General features: G+C 29.0%; 1 long non-coding RNA gene across 1 annotated transcript; it reads left to right on the top strand.

The window, feature by feature from the left end:
* Positions 1-2,655: 2,655 nt before the first annotated feature.
* Positions 2,656-14,505, top strand: LOC123291809. Its single transcript, XR_006534980.1, has 3 exons — positions 2,656-2,665; positions 6,143-6,145; positions 14,434-14,505. It is a non-coding gene; the product is annotated as an uncharacterized LOC123291809 (long non-coding RNA).

Raw genomic sequence — 14,505 nt, 5'->3', positions numbered from 1 at the left:
GAAATTTATTTACCAATTTTAATAACAATTGTTGTTATTCATTGTGATTGGCATGAACGGTATGTAAGACAAACCCCTTTGGATCTATAATAGTTTTAAGTTTGCGTGACTTTTAATATAAATTATGTAACATACATCTCTTATGTTCCGTACAAACAATAAAATATTGAATATTGTGTAACAATCTATATACGCTGTTTCTGACTCTAATCTATTATATATTACACTAAATATAGCGGGTGGCCCGAAAAAAAAACTAGACTTATACGCATTGAAAGTATTAAAAATTACCTTTCAAACAAAACACAAAAATTAAATCGTTTCACCCGGTTAGGCGTTACGATAACACAGAAACGCAGGCAGACAGACAAAAACAGACACATAGCGGTCAAACTTATAACACCCATTCTTTGGTTCGGGGGTTAAAAACAAGAAAGAAATCTGGAGGAATAATATTATTTGAAATGTATCTTAATTTCTCAATTCTTTGTAGTTTAGAATATAATTTAATACGTGAAATGAATTTTGTTAATTACTTATGAAGATAGGCCTCAACTTACTAAAAATAATTTAAGAGCATCGACTTTAATCAGTAGTTTTCTTTGGGATAAGCGTTAGCGTTATTATTCACCAGAAAAGTATTGATTTGAGTCGGTACTTACAATTTTTTTTTTTCAATTTTCGTCCGTTTTTTGTTAAAATATTTATTTTACTTATTTATACAGGATTATCGTGCAGACCCAATTTATTAAAATTAAGATAAAAACGGCGGTGAAAACTAGTATATTACCATCTAAACATGAAAGCTGACATCTGCATCCATTCCAATTTCTGGGACACCCTATGTATATAGATTAATATACAGTTTAGACCATCAGTATACCAATTCATCATCTTCAATTCAAAATGTGATATTACCAACTACGTTGTATATGTATATGCGTTCAACGGTGCTTCATCATATTTACGTGGCAGGAAGATATGGTTACGGATTATACATATATAACTTGATAAGCATATACATAGAGGAAAGTGATATAGGTAGGCCCCACTGAAACGTTTTAATTTTTCTATTAGCTGCCATAAATTTTGATATAGTACCTACCGTATACGAGGATTAAACAACTAAATTCTTTCATTTACATATAGAGTTGAAAATTTGAGGAAAAGTACATAAGACCTCAAGAAACAAAAATTTTATGATGCCGAGTAGTAAGCACTCTCTTATAGAGCGTCGAAAAATATATATTGAAAACAACAACGCGATAGAGGGGTGAATTCGGTGAATTTAAAAAATTATAAAGTTACAAAAAAATGCTTATAGAGTAAATTTAGAATATGCTTTAATGACACTTCTTTTCTTAGAATTTATTCCTCTATCGGTTTCCGTTAGGTTTCACATACAGTTTTCCATTCTCTAGATGAGGTGGCTAACACTCCCCCCCCCCCTAGACAACAATACCATTCAGCACCATACAAATAAGCGTTAAACCCATGAAAAAGTGAGTAGACATGAAAATGACTGACTAATCACTGAAAATGTGAATACGATTAAATTTGTTTGTACTGTTCGTAAACCTTGGATCAAAACGAGTCAATTGGTAAAAAAAAAAAACTAATTTGATTGAGTGTTGTATTAATTGATCTAGCTAGGTTTCATTTTTAGAAAATTTAGTTTTATCCATGTTTTCAGGAAAAACAGATACAAACTGCAAAATATGACTCTTCCTGACATCTACTGATATTTATCATAGTTAATGAAATAAAGTACATTACCGGGACATTCAAATTGGTATTTGTGTGGAGGCATTTTAAAGGGTCATATATTAGTGATAAAATTTGTGTTTTTTTTTTTTTAACTAAAAAAATACCGAGCTAAGCGGTCATCCAGGTACTTTTTAAAATTAAGAACGAATGAACTCAGTATATGTAGAGTATATAAAAATTTAACTATGTCCTTATTTTTAGTATTTGCTATTCAATGAAAGTAGTCTTTAAAAAATGCATATGTATTCATTTAAATATTCTAAAAAAGAATACGGGTAAACAACATAATATGCATAAATAATCACAAACAATGTTTTAAAAAAAAAAATAGAATAAATTTCAAATAATAATGACAAAACAACAAAGGCCAAATTTTCATTCTAAATTAACATACTGAAGTATTATTAATATGTACATAAATGTATATCAGTAATACACATGTGACTGTATTATATTAAAAACAATATTAGATATGCTGATTCATAATTTAACAGATTAACAACAATAGGTAATGTGAGACTGTAACTATTGAGGTTTTTCTAGTTATAACTATTCGTTGTGTGCGTAGTCATGGTAGGGACAATAAAATCGATGCCAGAGCTTCCAGTGAAAAATTTTGGCGATAAAGGAGACTGTTATGACTATTTTGCAATTTTTTACATGTTAATGTTAAAGAAATGTCAAATTAAAATTATTGAAAAACACTAATTAATTAAGCTTAATGCATTAAAAATTGTGAAAATAAGAAATCAAATTGCACAAATATTATTTTTCAAATGTAAATTATCATAATTATTTATTTAAATTTGTGAGACAATAATATTAAATTTTCAATGTAAGTCATAAATGCCAATCCATGCAATTAAATATTCATCCATACAATTCTATAATTAAAGTAGTGTATCGTTACCATGGAAATGTCTCCAATAAAACTCAAGCACGGTGCGAATTGGAAAATAACAAATTATTTTACAATATATAACAGAGAGAGCCGTTCAGGTATAATTACTTAGGCTCTTGGAATCCAGGAAAAGTCAATGAAACTTTATGAAAACTGTGCGACTGCATTGTTTAAAGCTTACTCAAAAGTTAAAAACATACATTTGTGCGATCTTGTCCAGGGTGTGGGAGTCACCCCTTCTCGTAGGTGGAATAATTTATGCTTGAATGACAACGGGAATCGATATGAGAATGAATTCTAAGCAAAAAGCATTGCCATTGAAATATATTTCGAAAAGTCAATACTCTCCGAGTTATTGCCGATAGAAATTCGAAATATTTAACGTCAAATAATAAAAAAATTTGAGGTTTTTTTTTTTTGAAAAAAAGTATATCGTACAGTTTTTAAAGTACTATAAAAAAAACCATGAAAATGAAGTTTCAACTCATTTGCATGAAAATTGACGGAGTTATGATGAAAACAAAGTTTATCGGATGTTTATTTCTTTTAAATATTTGAAGTTGTATTCAGAATTTTCATGTAAGGTTCAAAGATTATTTTTTGATTAAATACATTGACCTGTTGCAAAATGATCAATTTTTACCATAACTTGAATTTTTTATTAACCCTCTACTAAAATAGAAGTATTATAAGTTTAACGTATTTGTGTATCTGTGTGTCTGCCTGCGGTATCAATGCTCCTAAACGCTTGAACCAACTAAATTTTGTTTGTTTAAAGATAACTTGATCGAGAGTGTTCTCAACTATGCTTCGAGTCTATAACTAAACAAGAGGTGATGGCTGCGCAGACTTTCTTGAAACATAGTCAAGAACACCCTCGATTAAGTTGGCTTTCCAAAAAAAAAAATCCAAATCGGTTTATTCGCTTAGGAGCTACGATGTCACAGACAAATAGATCAGACTTTATTTTGTGTCGGAGATTTATTTTTAATTTAATATTATACAATTTGAATATGTCGTCAAATCACCCGGTAATGTATGTTACTAGACATCATAAATCACACGATGTAAATAGATAGGATATGTTTTATAATTCGTGAATATCTATATGTATGTATAGCCAATATAATACACGGAATTTACTATTAGAAGCTTCACATATATATGTTAAAAATACGTAGACAGATAATCTATCTCTATATATACCCACAACATATTTGGTATTGATATGGGCGAGGTAAAACTTGCCAGATTAGTGCAATATAGAAGGTGGTGTGGCAACATATTTTTATAAATGTACATTCGGTACATTTAATATAGACACATATTACAATGTGTATAAGGCTATAGAGGAGAGTATGGTATTATATGCCTAGTATAGTCATTGCATTGTTGAGGTCATGCCAAATATATAAACGTAATAACGTATAAAATAAAATACGGTACCAAGAGTTTAAAAATCTGTAAATAGTATGTTTATTGCATGGCTGTGATTCCTACTAGGTATACCATAACTATGCCCGTATCTGACTCAGGAAACATAGCAAATCAATTTTGAGAGTTTTCTCCACAATTGCCTCTTTTCATTTACCCCAACCTTCTTGTGTCGGAGATTTATTTTTAATTTAATATTATACAATTTGAATATGTCGTCAAATCACCCGGTAATGTATGTTACTAGACATTATAAATCACACGATGTAAATAGATAGGATATGTTTTATAATTCGTAAATATCTATATATATGTATAGCCAATATAATACACGGAATTTACTATTAGAAGCTTCACATATATATGTTAAAAATACGTAGACAGATAATCTATCTCTCTATATATACCCACAACATATTTGGTATTGATATGGGCGAGGTAAAACTTGCCAGATTAGTGCAATATCGAAGGTGGTGTGGCTTGGCACTCTGTTCTCGTTATATTATATTTCATTCGCATGATATCATGTACAAAGTATTGCTTAACATATATTATTGTGTAGGAAGGTGCCGTAAAAGCGTTTTTATACCATGCATATATGAAATATGCAAGGTATACTTAGGTTAGTCCCAAGTTTGTAACGCTTAAAAATATTGATGCCAAGCACAAAATTTTGCTATAGGTGTTCATAGAATCACCTAATTAGTCCATTTCCGGTTATCCGTCCGTCCGTCTGTCTGTGGGCACGATAACTCAATAACGAAAAAAGATATCGAGCTGAAAGCTTTACGTCCTGAGTACGCACTCTTTACGTCCTGAGTACGCTTTTTACAGCGTACTCAGGACGTAAAGAGTGAGATCGAGTTCGTAAATGAGCATCATAGGTCAATTGGGTCTTGGGTCCGTAGGATCCATCTTGTAACCCGTTAGAGCTAGAACAAAAGTTTATAGGTAAAAAATGTTCCTTATCAAAAAATAAACAGCTTTTGCTTGAAACATTTTTTCTTAAACATCACTGTTTACCCGTGAGGGCGCCAATTAGGCGGAAATTTTATAGTATGTACCATACTTGAATATCAGTTATGTATGTGTTACATGTATGTATGTGATAAAGAAATCAACACTGACTATGCATGGTATTTCAACAATTAATTCAGTCAATTGTTTGTTTTCACTTGTTTATTTAAAATTTCAATGAAACACTGAAAAACCGAATGGGTGACAGTGCAAGGACGCTAAATTTTACTATCCTTTAAACTTTTGACAATTTGATACCATTTCGTTTCGAAATTTAAAATCAAATCAAATAATCTCTCTACTTAGCTAATGATAAAACTGTATTCTTAGTTTTTAACTTTTCCTGGTTTATTAAAGGATAATGGTTTTATGTGCTGAATGCAGATAGACACACTTGAAAATTTGAGTTTTCTTAAGAATCAAGTTGCCCTTGATACTTCCTTTTTTATCTTTTTACTCTTTCGTAATCACCAATGTTATTTTTAGAGACAATTATAATATGAATCAAAAGAAGAAACCATCTGGTTTTATACCGTTTTAATACTCAATAAGATAAAATGATGAATTGTGAAAATTTTACGTTACAGTTTTAATTCTACGTTAAAGATTCACTAATAAGGCAACTTTGTGAATAATTACTACGCAACATATTTTTATAAATGTACATTCGGTACATTTAATATAGACACATATTACAATGTGTATAAGGCTATAGAGGAGAGTATGGTATTATATGCCTAGTATAGTCATTGCATTGTTGAGGTCATGCCAAATATATAAACGTAATAACGTATAAAATAAAATACGGTACCAAGAGTTTAAAAATCTGTAAATAATATGTTTTTTGCATGGTTGAGATTAATACTAGGTATACCATAACCATGCCCGTATCTGACTCAGGAAACATAGCACATCAATTTTGAGAGTTTTCTCCACAATTGCCTCTTTTCATTTACCCCAACCTTCTTGTTATAGATATTATAGATAATTCATTGTCAATATCCTTACAATTACATGTTTCAGAATGTTGCAGGACCTTCAAAGCATTGATTTGAGTTTGAATTTTTCTGACTTTTATGAAGATTATCCCATTAATAAGGAAAATCATATTTTTACTAAATATATTGCTCGAAAATTTGCTAAATTTTCATCCAGAATAGTTAAAGAGCATTAACTCTTCTTCTAATAAGAAAAAATACAATAAAAGTGATCCGCCTGCTTAAGAGCCAAAATATCCTCGTATAAATAGTAAAATAGATAGTGGGTATACGCTTGTAATACGCTTTTGTCCACTAAGAATAAATCGGTTGGATAAAAGTTTTTAATGAGTAATCATGATAAAATAATGAATAAAGCGTATGGATTATTTTACTAAAATTAAACATTCAGTCACGTGACTACAAACACCAATCAGAATGTATTGATAGTATTACGTCACGCCATGACGAACGCTATGTTAACAACATTACATTTTAATAGAACGAAGGACGTTATTTGATTAAAACTGCTTCAACTAGCATAAACAAAAATACTTGTATGTCAAATCGTGATGTCATTCAAGACGGCATGGCACTCATACAATGTTGATGAAGTAAATTTGAATTGGTATTTGAACAGATACTAATGAAACGTATAAACCAATTTTTAAAATTTAGCCCTAAAAAGCCTATTTTTTCCAGGCTTAAAAATCTTAACGCCGATCTTTATGAACATTGCAGCAGCGCATGACAGATTTTTGTGACCATTTAGACTTGCTTTCATTATAATGTAAATTACAGCATTATCATCCATTTGGCCTGGATTCGCTTTACGTGTAAGACAATATTTTTGAAACACCCATTACAAAATATTATATAAGCCCTTCTACGTATGTATACACATATATAGTTGAACCAAACCCTTCTATAATAATTATAAATGGGCCGCATATGATTCTATATGTATAACAATAAATATAATACGTATCTAGAAATGTGACTAAAGTAAAGCCTTGTAACAAACACAACAAACCAGCATTATACAGAGACGTCACATTTTCATGGAATTATTTCTATATTATTGTATTCAAAAAAAAAAAGCATACAAACATAGAATTTTAATACATATACATGTATGTTACAATACCTTACATTGCATCTGATATAATAAATCCTATTCGTATATCCGCGTATATTCGCTGTATCCGATGTCTGTACATAGTCTACGAACAAATGAAGCAAAAAAAAAAATTCAAATACTGCATGACAAATAAAACTTCGTATTTTGAAAAGCTCTTTCAGATTTTAAGTTAGTAGCTTTGACTGTTTCTGGGTAGGGTGAGAGAAATATGAAAATTGGACCACTAGGATTTCTGACAACTGGAATATCACTACATAGTATAAAACAAAGTCGCTTTCTCTGTCCCTATGTCCATTTGTATGCTTAAATCTTTGAAACTACGCAACGGATTTTGATGCGGTTTTTTTTAATAGATAGAGTGATTCAAGAGGAAGGTTTATATGTATAATAACATCCATTAAATAGTGGAGAAGTACTGCTATTTTTGAGGTTTCTAATATGATGTCGTAAATAATTACATTTTTTCCGCATACATTGCAAACGCAGGCTGAACCCTACGAGTTTTATCAAAATAATGTACTAAGTATTGTACACATTGAAAAGGTCTACAGAAAAGTCCGTGATGGTATATGTCTATCTCTTATGGCCGGATAACCCACAATAACTTTTTTTTGTCATTTACTTTTTACGACAAATAATGGCTAATTTTCGAAGCGATTTTAACCAATACAGCATTAATCCTTAACCAATTAAATACCTTGAATACATTGTTCATTTAATATAGATCTATATGGCCCTTTACACCGTATGATTTAAGTGAATATTTTCGAAGATATTACAGATTTAAAAATTGCAGGACGTAGCGTTTGCGGCGGTAACGGTCGGCCGCCCGGTGCGGCAAGAGCGTGTCTATAAATAGCGCGTAAAACATAGCGGGCCGCTATGTTTTTATATACAACGTTCACAGTTTTTCTGTAGTGTATTTAGTATCAGCATTGCACCCGTGCGAAGCCGGGGCGGGTCGCTAGTTAATCTATAAGCGTTTCTGATCAATAACCAATTGACAAAAAGCAGTATTCGGATTTTGCACATTCAATGCTCTATAGCCGAAATGAGTTGTAGCTGTACCTACACCGGCTAAAATTAAAGTACTTTCCGTGTATTTTAATTCTTCCTAGGTATGGTAGAAACATTGGCAAATGCATTCAAAATTGATAAGAATTAAATTAAAATAGCAATGTCTATCGAAAAGCTATCACAAATCGTCTTATATAACATATCTTAGACTATAAGGCTCCTATCATAATATAATATATCTAAAAGAAGGTATTTAACTATTCAATGTTGACTATTATCAATTATAAATGTAAAATCCCTGGCCAAAAGCGTGTTGTCCTAGTATAAAGTTTGATGTATTTGCTTATTATATATTTTACGCAACAGCGTTCATTTATTTCGTAGTTTAGAAATTAATATTTAAAAAAAAAAAAAAAAAAAAAAAAAAAAAAACATTATCATAACTAGATGACATATTTGACGAATTCATTGAGAAAATGTTAACGTAAAATTTTAAAAGGCATTCGGAATAAGAACGGACACACAAACAACTGCAATAACTTGATATAATATAAACACACCTCAGCTTAGATATAGAATTAATGTGTGTGTACAATAATAAATAAAATTATATATTTTTCAGAATTATGATGGAATATGTCACATTTTTTAATTGTAATTTATATTTATTTTATTTATGGCAACTAATGGAAACTTACTTGTCAGGAAAAACATATGTTGTTTGGAATTTTAATTGTTTTATTTCAATAAAATTGTTATTGTAAAAATATTTTTATTGTATTTGGTACTCGTTTGTTGTACCTACCATTATTAAACAAAAGAAACGGTAATATAATTTTAATTATTTATTGAAAATTTAATGGGAGCTCACCTTAAAGTAAGTGATGATAATATTCAAAATTACCAGGTCCAATTTTAACGACAAATTCTGTTTCCACATTTACCTATAGTTTTCGAGATAGACGTTCGAAAGTTCCAAAGAAAGCACTATTAAGAGGAAGTACAATTTTTTCAAAAATAGAAATTCACAAAAAAAAAAAAGAATTGTAGGTACCGCAAATACCCCTATCAATAATTTCTTTGTGAGATATTTTCGTTTTGAAATCGATACCAATGAATCAAATTTTTGCTAAGGATATGGTAGGCGTCAACTTCAAATTGTAATTGCTTACAAGAAAGTTATTGATAGGAGTACCTGTTTTCTTTAAAATAATGTTTGTAAATTTTTTTGAAGTCGCATCTTTTTTTGCAAAAAATTTTGTAGGTTGATACTTTTAAGTAATCTAAGAACGCAAATATTAATGGCCAAAAACACGAAAAGAAATTATATCCCTTAACTTTTGTAGACCTTTCCATCCCCTTAAGGATTATTTCTTGTAACTAAAACATTTTTTAGGAATTTTAGGGACGTCTACTTACGTCGTCTGAATGATCAAAACCACCTAATAAAATTTGAAACTTTTCAAAAACATCGCTTGACTTTTGTAATCCCTTGTCAACTTCTTGGGGATTATTTCTTCAAATTTAAATACTAACTGAAAATGAGGAATTTAAAAAAAAATGTATCCCTTACTTTTTAAGTTCGCCCACCTCACTCTCAAGGATTAGAAATTTTTCGAGAATCACAAACTTTTGAATTACAAAAATTTTGAATCTAAATTATTTCCTTAGTATCTACTATTTCATCCTTAAAAAGTACAATTTCATAAAAACAGAAACATTCCCAGATACGCTAGTTATTATTATTTCACTTAAAGCTGCCGATTTAATGTACCTATCTCAAATGGTTTTAAAAATGTACCAAAAACTTATTAACCATTCATTCCCATTGAGGAATGAGGTTGTCATTAACAGACCTAATAAAATTGATTTGTTTTAAAAATTAAGTAGTAATTTTGTTGTTTAAATATTTCATCGGCGTACACATAACATAAAAGCGGGCGTACATTATCAAAAAATAAAAATAAAATTATGAGTCTGTAATTATTATTTTTTAAATATACATACTTACACGTTGGTCCACAAAAAAAACTGTTTCATTATCAATGCAAAATAATATCAAGAAACTCATCCAATTTCATTTGATGTTCTTACTCTTCTAGGTATATAAATCATTAAATACGTAATTTTTCTGCCTAAAAAATTGAAAAATAATGTAAAACAAAATTCAAGTTTAAAATGTAAAATTTTTTTCCCTTGATTGAAGTTATATTAGGTTTTTGGTAGTACATACTATATTATAATAAATAATTAAAATAATAAAAAATAATTTTATTATTAGTGTATGACTACAAGTTTTTTATTTGATCTCAAAATTATTCGAACTTCTAATTTATACAAAATAAAATTAATTTTTTTAATTAATTAGTAATTTTTTTTTTTTTTTTAAACTGGCTTTTTTTTTATTTGAAAACGAATCGCATTAAAAATTTGCTAGGTTATTTGTCTATGCTACTACAAATTCTATATATGCTGATGCAAATTCTATCTAAAAATGTTGCAAATAAGGACAAGAGTTGAAAAAGGTTCGACATATTTTTTTTCGTTTTTTCGATTTTCCTTCGTAATATTTTGCGTCAGAGACGTTATTAATTAGTGATGTATTTTTTTTTTTTAGATATCCTCAATAAAATGAATCGCCGTACAATCCGCTCTGCTAGAAGAGACGATATGAGCAAGAAAGTGAGCGTAATGGGTCAAGTGGCGCGTATGTCTTTTGGGATAACTTTGGATCTAATAGAAACTTCAAAATACATTTGATTCGTAATTGTTGTACTTATCCATATTGGAAAAATTCAATTTGGCTATAATCAATTTATGATGCGATTTTCGAAAATCTAGCATTCCAAATGCAGAATCATCGAATAAAAATACTAAAAAATGTTTGAGTAAAATATACGGAACGAAACGTCTTTCCGCATGTAGCCACACGGTATAATGTTTATAAAACATGTATTTTAAAACTTATTAGATATACAATTTTCATAATGAGTTTTGAATGATTTGTTATGTTTATAAGGTTGTTGTTGAGTCATGGTAGATTGAACATTGGTATATTTTTATAGACGGAGTAGGTACTAGCTATACATGTTTAAAATTACATTAAGCGATTTTATTTATATATTTAGGTATATGTACAGGGTTTATCATTCAACTGTTTCATATTGTAGGAATTTATACCCTCAACCTTTATATTATACCTAGCTTTATACCCTCCCGCTTCACTGGGCTTAAAAGTAAAAACCACCGCTTTATAGCCTTCACCTCTTTTGATCTAACTTATCCCTCTTCCTTAACACTTGAAGGGATTGTTTTACACAACTAAAATATGTGCACAGTTTTCCATTTTTATAAGTGTAAAATATTCATAATTCATTGAGTATTTCAGAAAAGATGGCTATGAATTGTTTATTGTTTTTAATTTGTGGTTCAAAATAATGATCATAGATGGAGCAATAAAATGTCCAAATAGATTTAATGTTTTTTAAATATTTCTTTGTAAATTACAGCTCATGTGTTATTCTGATGTATGAGCTATATAATTGTACAGTTTCATTCAAATTCATTTCCTAATTTTTGAGTGAAAGCGTAACAAACAAACAAACAAACATCCTTACTTTAACATTTATAATACATAGGGACAAGCCGAAATATTTCAGCCGAGCTGAAATCGAAGATAACTATAGATATCAAAAATAGTATATGGCTTCCATGGAATCGACATTAATATAAAATCGAATGAATTCATTGCCCCTTACATCCATTACATCCAATCAGAAAATAATTTTAATACGTTTGAAGACCTTGTATTTATTTCTTATAACCATTAGTCGTTTAACTAAAACGAAGAATGAATTAAGTGTAGAAATGTATAGAAATTCACGCAATCTATTTTTTTTTCTTCTTTTTATACCATGTATTTGAAATATACCAAGGTATACTAAGTTTAGTCTCAAGTTTGTAACGCTTAAAAATATTGACACTATGAACAAAATTTTGGTATAGGTGTTCACAAAATCGCCTAATTAGTCTATTTCCGATTGCCTGTCCGTCTGCCCGTCTGTCTGTCAACACGATAACTCAAAAAAGAAAAGAGATATCAAGCTGAAATTATTATAGAGTGCTGAGGACGTAAAAAGTGAGGTCTTGCAAACCGATGGATTTTTATGTAAAAAAGTTTAAATGTAAAAAATGTTCCTTATAAAAAAATAAACAACTATTGTTTGAAACACTTTTTTGTAAACATTACTGTCTATTCACGGGGGCATACATTAGATGCAAATTTTGTAGTATGTATTAATATGGGATTATAAGCTATGTACGTGTGACATGTGTAAGTATATTTGTAATTTGATAAAATAATCAACACTGTCTATACATGGTATTTCAACAATTAAGTCAGGCAATTGTTTGTTTTCACTTGTTTTTTGTATACTATTAAGTCTTAATGTTGTTAGGTAGAGTAAGTTAATAATATTTACTAATGATCTGATAGGAAATTATTTATTTCTTGTTATTAATACATTTATAAACATTATATATTGTTAATGTATAATATAATATGATAGTTAACTTACAATAACTGTAATTATGTATAGTTTGATATGACAGAAATTATATGGTTAAATATATTAGCGCATTATTTGTATACGGACTTGTATCAATATCAATGTTTTGTAATAAGTATTGATTTTATTGATGTATTTATTACATGTTTATGTATTAAATACTAAAATATCAGCATCATAATTCTTTCGGGAGAAACTAGGAACTTTCTATAGCATAACGAAGAATTATTGGGAACTTACACTGAAAAAATTTTTGAGTAGCAGAGATCCACCACTAAAGACAAATTTCCTCCTTATTTAATGTTTCTTGCAGTTAGATTCTTTTTATTGAAATGGAATTTTTGTGTTTTGCAAAATCCTGAAATGTACAAATACACTTGCAATTATTGGAATTCTCTTTCTACTAAAACAAGGTCATGCTGAAGATAAAACTAAAGAAGTTTTACTTTAGGTCGAAAGCACACTCGTCTTATTTTTAATATGTGTGGTTTTTACTGTAAAAGTATAATTTATCAATGAACGATGAATAATTTTCATCTGTGTACTGATTGAGGAACTTTATCTGCTAAAGTCACAACAAACAAAAATTAATTTCGCTGTCTAGCAGGTACATAAATTGTGACAATAAATTTTTTAAATATCGGGGTAATTTATTACCAAAAATAAAATAATGGATTTAGCACAATAATTCATAACCCATCTAAAAACATATTAAATAATTGTAAATAATTTATATAAGAAACGTATTTTTCTATGAAAAAAATTGCACTATGATTTAAAAGATGATAAGCATACAGTGAGAACCTATATTAAATTTTTAATCGTTTTATTTATTTTTACATAGGCAACTTTTATTACATATCTGTTTTACAATAAAATTTACCAATGATAATATTAACCAACAATTAACATATAATAAATTATTGTTACAATAATTTACAACAATTGATTGCGCTATAATTTTTTATTCATGTAAATCTTTAGTTTGTAAAAACTTAAATTTCTGGGAAGCCGTGGTAAAATATACTACTACTTCGGCTATTTCTTCAATCATTAAACAAATTTTTTTTTATTAAATGAGTGTTTGCTTAAGTTATAACCTTTATAATAGCATGATTTATTCTAAGAATTGGTTATAAAAAAACCTTATAAATTAAGAAATTGAATTTTGACAGAATTAACAATCTGTGTCTAATTAAATATTTTATGTAACTTTCAAAACACTATTTTTTTTGTAAATTAATCACCACAAGGTAAATAAATTTTTTGTTATTATTAAAAATTAATTATTTCTCTGACTTAATCACGTAAATTTTTCATAATTCTTTCTGAAAAATATAATAAATTACGTTACAAAATTGTTTTGTTGTAAAACCTCTTGTTTAATGATAAAGCATTGAACGATAAAATTAATTTTTACGCATGACTTCAAATAAATCCTTATGATTTAGATAATAACATATTAAAAACTATGATTGGTTAAAAATTTCAATTGATTTTCAATTTCATTCGCGTGGGTATAACTCTGCCCCTAGCTTTTTAGAGGAGACTTATAGCAAATAGGGCAAAAGAGCGCACATAATCCCTCAACTATTGGGTTGTGGACAAAAGTATATAAAAGGCACCTTCAACTTAAAATTGTCCAAAGAACACGCTCTTAAGCTATGTCCATCGAGTCACGGG

Source organism: Chrysoperla carnea, chromosome 2 (genome assembly GCF_905475395.1).
Source record: "Chrysoperla carnea chromosome 2, inChrCarn1.1, whole genome shotgun sequence".
Lineage (NCBI taxonomy): Eukaryota > Metazoa > Arthropoda > Insecta > Neuroptera > Chrysopidae > Chrysoperla > Chrysoperla carnea.
The sequence above is the reverse complement of the archived record's forward strand: the minus strand, read 5'-3'. Positions and strand labels throughout refer to the sequence as shown.